The sequence below is a fragment of the Myotis davidii genome, unplaced genomic scaffold (genome assembly GCF_000327345.1).
Source record: "Myotis davidii unplaced genomic scaffold, ASM32734v1 scaffold1004, whole genome shotgun sequence".
Classification (NCBI taxonomy): Eukaryota; Metazoa; Chordata; class Mammalia; order Chiroptera; family Vespertilionidae; genus Myotis; species Myotis davidii.
Window position 1 is genome coordinate 23,597 of NW_006295184.1, and position 7,072 is coordinate 30,668.

Here is a 7,072-nt window from a genome sequence, read left to right on the forward strand (position 1 = left end):
TGCAGAAGGCAGCTGATCCATGTTTCTAAATGTCTTATCCCTCTTCCTTCCTCTCTGTAAAAAAAAAACAAACCAAAAAACAAAAACAAACAAACAAAAACTTTACAGTAATTAGATCATAAAATCATATGAAATAAAAAAGCAGAAAACAAAATTATATATTATTCAATCAAATTATGTAGGAAGAAAAGAAATGCATGTATAAAAGTTTGAAGAAACAAACGAAAATGTTAACAGGCATTGTCTTAGAGCAGGGATGGCGATGGCGAACCTTTTGAGCTCGGCGTGTCAGCATTTTGAAAAACCCTAACTTAACTCTTGGTGCCATGTCACATATAGAATTTTTTGATATTTGCAACCATAGTAAAACAAAGACTTATATTTTTGATATTTATTTTATATATTTAAATGCCATTTAACAAAGAAAAATCAACCAAAAAAAATGAGTTCGTGTGTCACCTCTGACAGGCTTAATTCACTTTATTTTTCTTGTATAAAATTATGTGGTGTCCACAGCTGGAGCCTGAGTCCTCTGCACAGAAACTCTGGTGTGGGTCTTTACAAGATGGTCAGTGAATTCTTGACAGGCTTTGGTGAACACAGTCTCTTTCCAGAGATCTGGGGTGAGATAACTGTAAGTCTTAGAGATGGCATAAAAGGTGGCCTTGGCTAAGTTGCCCAGGGTGACAAGTGCAGCCCCCTGGCCAAGGTATTGTAGTCATCAATACCAGCCATCATCAGCAGCTTCTTGGGCACAGGGACTGAGACAATGCCAGTGCCCCTTGGGAGTAGGGATGAGGCACACCAGTACAGATCCACTGGAGCCAGTCATCTTGCAAGGAACTGTGTGGGGCTGGCTGATCTTGTCCCCCCAGTCGCCTCGCCCCACAGGGACAATAGAGAGGTTGGCTGGGATGATGGCTCCACAGAATGCAGTGGCTATTTCCTTTGAGCACTTAACACCCAGACCAACATGTCCACTGTAGTCCCCAATGGCGACAACTGCCTTGAACCAGGTCCTCTGGCCAGTATGTGTCTGCTTTTGTATGGGCATAATCTTCAAGACCTCATCCTTGACGGATGCCCCAAGAAAAAGTCAGTGATCTCTGATTCCTTGATGGGCAAGGAGAATAGATAGATCTCCTCTAGGGTCTTGATCTTCATGTCCTTGACCAGGCGGTCCAGCTTGGTGACAGGGATCTACTCCTTGTCCTTGGCCTTGCCTCCACGAGCTCCACGTCTTTTGCCCCTGCCCTGACTGCAGCCGCAACCTCAGCCCCAGATGCCACTGCCAAATCCTCCACAGAAGCTGCCGTGGCCTCCTATTCCAGAGCCCCCGGGGCCTCCAGGCCCTTCCGCAGCATGGGCATCATCTGCCATTTGGTGTTTCCTCAGAAAAGAAGCCCTTTCTATATTTTTAAAATGTTTTACAATAAGTACATACCTAATGAGAAATTTTAACTTTTATTACTTATTTTAAAAACAGGTTGTCAGAGCCAGCCCATGCACTGCACGGCTCTGCTGGTCTGACTGGCTTTGAGTCCATGTATTCTTCTAAATTCTCCCATTTGATTATTCCAGGGCAGGTTCCTCCTCGAACCCTGCCCACTGTACTAACTGTTGGGAACTTAGTCCAAGTTCCTCCTTTACCAAGTGTGAGAGATACAGGTCAATTCTGGCAGTGGGGCAGATGGAGAAGCCATGAGAAGTTGTGGGTATATAAGAATGAGTCTTTATTGCAGAGGCCAGTGGCTACATAGCCATTAGACAAGAACAGTCCTTATATCAAAGTCCATACAAGCAAACAGCTGGACACCAGCTGGTGAATACATATCTTTCTCACATAGTAGCATTAATCTCTGTACCCACATTTAGTATCTGAACAGCCGCATGCTGCCTCTAAACTCACCATCTTACATCGTAGTAGTGCTTGAGTTTTCTGGATCAGCAGCTTCTCCTGTCTCCTGCCCAGCTGCTCTCTCTCTAGCAGACTTCTTCACACACTCTTGGTCAGTAATCTGTCTATTACTCTAGAGACAAAGAAGGCTGGTTACCAACGGTGACATCCATCATTTGGGTTACAGAAGGCACAGTGTACCATGTGTCCTTGCACCCACTCATGGTATTTTGGCCTGATTACGGTTCCTTGGCTCAGAGTACTTGGACATCCTAATTAGGCTCATGCTCAGAGCGGCCTTTGGCCATTCTGGTGTATTGATAACAAGGCCTCTGTGCTCCTATTGGCCTTCACTATCCAGGAACCTGGCGTGCTTCTCACACAGTTTATTAGTTTAAAAGTGCACATATATGGTGAAGACTAAAACCATATAAAAATATGTCTGCCTGTGGACAAATATTAGGAAAAAACACAAAAATATAAACAGTTGTTGCATTCATATCTGAGGACCAGAGTGATTTTTATTTGTCAGTCCTCAAGACCTTGTTTGTGACCCCTTCATCCTACACACACACATAATGAGATAATGTTGGTATTGATTTGAAGATGGCTGAATGCTCCCTCTGCTATGAAGAGATGAGTTCTATAGAGGAAAAGGGGCCGCATGCTAACCTGCCAAGCTCAGGGAAGGCCTACATGATGGCCTTGCAAACTAAGAGACCTAAAGCAACCACAAAGGATGGTCTGTATTTTGGGTAGTAATGTCCTAGGCTGCTAAATTCCCTACTTTGATCTTAACTGAGCCTATTGTCTTTTTTGCATCACGATAACATACCTTTGGAATGTTGGGATAACTTGTAATTTCCCTTTTTCCGGACCCTTCAGAGTACAACCAATGTACCAGGGCACCAGGTTGGAGACCAAAGATTCCCTCATTGTTATTGTTATCTTGTTAATTGTTGACTGTTTACTATCCTGTACCCACCTATGTAAAAGAAGCATGTGTCTATCATTTTACTTTTTATCCAATCCCAGAAGTTTCCTGCTTTGCTTTCTCCCACCTCCCTAATCTATTACCAATAAATTTTATGTAACCAACTTACGTCTCCTCCTTTGTTGGTAATTTATAAAAATAGATGGCACACCACCATTCTTTGGAACATTATCTCAATCCATTGAGATTGTGTTTCCTGGAAATTGTTGACAGTTTAATTGTCAAATAAACTCACAAAAATTCTTTACAGGTTGGAATGTTTTTACATTAACAGTCCTAAGGCAAGAACCCAGTCATGGCCCTAGAAATTATGAAAATGAATGCTCAGGAATATTAAATCAAGCAAGTCTTCTCTGAAGTCTGAGTTAAGGTTGGTCCAGACAGTTGGGAACTTCATTTCTGATCACTCTCCAAAAATTTAAAAGCATGGTCTTTTTTACTATCAGAACCTATTACTACACTGAAAGTGTTAAACAGACATGAGCAGAGCAAGGACGATAGGCCAGGTACAGAAACTCACGAGGGCAGAACACTCCAGATGCCCAGCAAGGGGCAAAACTGGGAAAACAAGAATCTTGCCCTCAGGGTAAGCTGTCCTCCCCTAGCATATCATTGGTCATGCAGTTTGGACCCCTGATCTTTCATATCAATGGTCAGGCAGTATAGACTCCCTGACCTTTTCCTCCTTAAAGATAACATCAAGGCCTCAGTTGTATTTTAGCACCAGGCCCAGAAAAGCAGCAAAATCAGACAAGAGACGCCATGGCTGCCGCAGGACCAGCTACATTGACTAATGACCCCCTGCCTGGCACTGACCAATCAATGGAGACAAGGATCCTGAAAGAGCACACCTGTAGAGCTGATGAGTATTCTAAGACCCTCCCCTGAGACTTCCCCTAAGATTTCCTCATGCAAGAAAGAGATAAATAAGCTCAGGACAAAGGACCCAGTGCCTCTCTCCCTTCAAGGAGCATGCCTGTGCCATTCCCCCACAGGCATGTAGCCCCTCATTTCTAAGATACTCCATGATACTTGCATCCAGGGGAGCAATGGGCAGTGGCAGCTCGTCCAAAGCAGTCTAGCCCAGGCTTTCCCGTTGCTTCTTCTGTGCCCTTCCTTGTTTCACTGTCCTAAGTATATTTTTGCTGCCACCATGGATCCAATAAACTTTGGCTCAGTGCTGTATAACCCTTCCCTTTGGATATTCCCATCTCCCATCCCCTTTTCCTTAAATAAATTCAATTTTTCTTTAATCACCATATGAGATGGCTATTTAGTCTGCCTGTGGCACCACCGACTTTAACCTTTCAGAAAGGATCCCCAAGAAGCCAAAGAAAGAAAAGTCCCAACACATATGAACACATTCCTGTGCATAAACACATGTATTCTCAGATAATAGGATCAACTGGGTTTGGCTGCAGCAAGGACATGACCATCTTAGAAAGTGCTGGCTTTTTACCTTTCGACCCAGCTGAACAGTAGTAGCTACTTTTAATTTTTGAATAATGAAATTTTGCCAACCTAAAGTTGCCTTTGATTTTTAGCTGGTTATTAAGAAAAGATTCTAAAACTAAAAATGGGACTCCCATTTGGCCCAGTGATCCTACTTCTAGGAATATATCCCAAGAAACTAGAAACGCCAGTCAGAAAGGATATATGCACCCCTATGTTCATAGCAGCACAATTCACCATAGCTAAGATCTGGAAACAGCCTAAGTGCCCATCAGTAGATGAATGAATTAGAAAACTGTGGTACATCTACACGATGGAATACTATGCTGCTCTAAAAAGGAATTAACTCCTACCTCTCCCATCCACACTCATCTTGTATACTTGTTTCAGATAGACAGGTGTGGATGGGAGAGTTGGAAGGGGTCGACCTCAGCAAACGTACCTCAAAACAATGTACCTCCCCCGCGCTGCGATTCCCACGGCCCACCTGCACCTCGCCTCCCATTGCCCAACCAACCTGACACCCCACACTTCTAACGCCACTTCTTCAAAATAGACTCGCCCAGGCCGAAAACCAACTTCTGTGCATTGGCCACGAAGTTTCAATCGCACTGTACGTGTGCGCCCGCACGTGGTATTTTGTGAAAGAGCCACACTCAAGGGGCCAAAGAGCCGCATGTGGCTCACGAGCTGCGGTTTGCTGACCACTGTGCTAAGCGAAATGTCAGTCAGAGAAAGATAAATATCACATAATCTCACTTATTTGTGGAATATCATGAACAACATAAACGGATGAACAGAAACAGATCCAGAGACAGAGAAGCATCAATCAGACCATCAAACCTTAGAGGGAGAGCAGGGGAGGATGGGGGGAAGGGTGAGAGATCAAACAAAGGAATTGTATGCATGCATATAAGCCTAACCAATGGACACAGACACTAGGGGGGTGAGGGCACGAGCAGAGGGGGCGGGGGGCAATGGGGCGATAAGGACACATATGTAATACCTTAATCAATAAAGAAAAGAAAAAGCCAAAGATTCAGAAATAACCTTTGACTCTTTCTCCTTTCCTGCCTAAGATGGAGAACACCTGCTTCAGGAGGAAAACTTAATCACTTTAGCATTAGATTGGAAGCTCCAAGTGTGTTTACTAGATTCCCACTTTGTCCCACTGTTCCTACGTCACCTACGTAACCTAGCCTCAGGACCAGCTTTTACCTCCCAAGTCACTCAACAGGACCGCTTCATCAACCAGTCTCTTGGGGAAATCATGCTGCTGTGCCCCATTGCCCTAACCATGAGAAATCTATGCAGTTCTCCAGCGATTACTATCAAAGTCCATCTCCCTATGATGTTGACATCCCCCCTCCGCAGGCAGTAACTACAGAAGATATGACCTTCATCTCTCTTCCATAAAACAAAAAGCTGGAATATTAGGTCTGATCAAATAATTGATTCAATATCCCCTCCCTGGGTAACTGACCTTTAGACCACATTCCACTTGCTAATGCCATTATCATTCCCCTCCGGACCCACCCAGAGAATTCTCCACCCAGAAAAAGCCACCTACTTTAAAATCTCCAATTCCCCATTCCTGGGTGCTGGCACCATTTTGGGTCTCAGCCCATATGGTTTTCCAGATGACCTCATCTATACTAATAAAAGGGTAATAAGCTAATTAGACTAGGAGACCTTACAGATGACCTTCCGGACCTCCTTCCAGACAAAGCCATGGCTGGGAGGGCTGAGGCAAGCCACCAAGGCAGGGAGGGCCCATTGCAGAGCCCCAGCCAGGTGGGCAGGGCCTCCCTCTGTGCAGTATTGATCACAGAGCCCTGTCAGGGTGGGCAGGGCAGGTAGGGTCTCCCTGTGGGCGGTGATTAATAGTGGAGCCCAGGCCGGGTGGGAAACACCTGCCTCTGCTCTGCATTGATCACAGAGCCCAGGCCTGGTGGGCAGGGCCTCCCTGTGGGTGGGGATTAATGGCAGAGTGCAGGCTGGGTGGGAAACACCTGCCTCTGCTCTGACATTGTTCCCAGAGCCCCAGCATGGTGGGCAGGGCCTTCATGTGGGCGGGGATCAATGGTGAGCCCAGACCAGGAGACCTTCCAGATGTCCTTCCCGACATAGCCCGGGGCTTGGCCAGCCTGCAAACTGCTCCCAAACGGCCCTCAACCCCTAGCCTAGGCCGGCTACACTCCCCAGTGGGGACCCTCACCCTGATGGTGGCGTGGCCAGCCTGCAAATGGCCCTCAGCCCCTCGCCCAGGCCGGCCACGCCCCCCACTGGGGACCCTCACTCTGATCTGGGACCCCCTTAGGGAGCAGATCAGCTGGCCCCCTCCCATGCACCAGGCCTCTATACTAATAAAAAGGTAATATGCTAATGAGACTGGGAAACCTTCTGGACAAAGCCATGGTGGCGGGGCCAAGGCAGAGGCGGTTAGGGGTGATCAGGCCAGGAGGGCAGGGCAGTTGGGGGTTATTAGGCAGGAGGTGCAGTTGGGGGCAAGCAGGCCAGAAGGTGGGTCAGTTGGGGGTGAGCAGGCCGGCAGAGGGTGCAGTAGTGGGTGAACAGGCCAACAGTGGGGGCAGTAGGGGGTGGGTAGGCTGGCAGGGGTGGCAGTTGGGGGCAAGCAGGCTGGTGGGGGGGCAGTTGGGGGTGAGCAGGCCGCAGGCAGGGGGGTTAGGGGCCATCAGGCAGGCAGGCAGGGGGGGGGTTAGGAGGCC

General features: G+C 46.9%; 1 pseudogene; it reads right to left on the minus strand.

Moving 5' to 3' along the window:
* Nucleotides 1-464: 464 nt before the first annotated feature.
* LOC102773272 lies at nt 465-1,432 on the minus strand (annotated as a pseudogene).
* Between the last annotated feature and the right edge of the window lie 5,640 nt (nt 1,433-7,072).